At 35.2% G+C, this 1,132-nt stretch overlaps 1 non-coding gene across 1 annotated transcript; it reads right to left on the bottom strand.

Moving 5' to 3' along the window:
• Positions 1-748: 748 nt before the first annotated feature.
• On the bottom strand, positions 749-821 carry TRNAR-UCU (transfer RNA arginine (anticodon UCU)). Its single transcript has one exon. It is a non-coding gene; the product is annotated as a tRNA-Arg (tRNA).
• Between the last annotated feature and the right edge of the window lie 311 nt (positions 822-1,132).

The following is a 1,132-nucleotide window of genomic DNA, read 5'->3' as shown; positions in this document are numbered from 1 at the left end:
TCTTTTGATAACTTGTTCCTATTTTATTCTTTTTGATGCTAGTGTGAATAAAATTGTTTCCTTAATTTCATTTTTGGACTGTTTTTAAAAACTTTTATTTTATACTGGTGTATAGCTGATTTACAATGTTGTGTTGATTTCATGTGTACAGCAAAGTGTTTCTGGACTGTTTATTGTATAGAAGTACAAGTGATTTTTGTGATTGATCTTATATCTTGCAACTTTGCTAAGCTCATTTATTCTAATAGTTGTTTAGTGGATTCCTTAGGATTTTCTACATACAGGATCGTGTCATCTGCTAATAGAGTTTTACTTTTTCCTTTTTCAATCTGTATCAGGAAAATCTTATTGTTATCTTAGTTCTGGAGGGTAGGTATATAGTCCAGGAATACAAAATGATCAGGTATTTTGTTCTGTCTCTCTTAGGTGCTTTCTAATCTCATTTCACCTTATTTGTATGGCCTGTCATAAAGATGCCTGCGTTTGTGACATTCACTGTTATTCTTACATCCCTTTTGAATAAGGTATAACTTCCTACACTGGATAAGCCCCATCTCATCAAGGTCAATGACACCTCTGAGAATAAAACTACCAAATGTTAATGTATATCTATAACCCTGGGCCCAGATTACAGATGATTCCAGGTGTTCAGTATATTAGGTCCCTTCCTCTTTACGTTGCAATTCAATACATAATAGTTTTTTTGTGGTGGTGTTTTTTGGCCACGCCATGTGGCTTGCAGGATTAGTTCCCTGACCAGGGATTGAACCCGGGCCCCCTGCAGTAGAAATGCAGAGTCCTAACCACTGGACCACCAGGGAATTCCCTAAATATAGTTTGCCTTTCATTCACAATCTATACAACCACTAGCAGAGGAAAATTTTATGCGTGATTTTTCTCACCATCTGTTATTTTTTACAGTTACACAGTGTTTGTAGTTCATTTTCCTCCGAGTCCATCACATTTAAATATTAAACCCACTCGATGAGGTCAACAGGTTTTCTAACAAAAATGTTTTCCTTAATCTTCACTGAGATATGTTTTGTGTCTCATTCTTTCAGTAGCATGTTACCAGCTTTAATGTCTAAAAACATTCCACTGAATTATGCTTTTGTGGTTACTTTTGATAACT

This window comes from Aethalodelphis obliquidens, unplaced genomic scaffold (assembly GCF_003676395.1).
Source record: "Aethalodelphis obliquidens isolate GAN/ISIS:26980383/991018 unplaced genomic scaffold, ASM367639v1 scaffold3, whole genome shotgun sequence".
NCBI classification, from domain to species: Eukaryota; Metazoa; Chordata; class Mammalia; order Artiodactyla; family Delphinidae; genus Aethalodelphis; species Aethalodelphis obliquidens.
The sequence above is the reverse complement of the archived record's forward strand: the minus strand, read 5'-3'. Positions and strand labels throughout refer to the sequence as shown.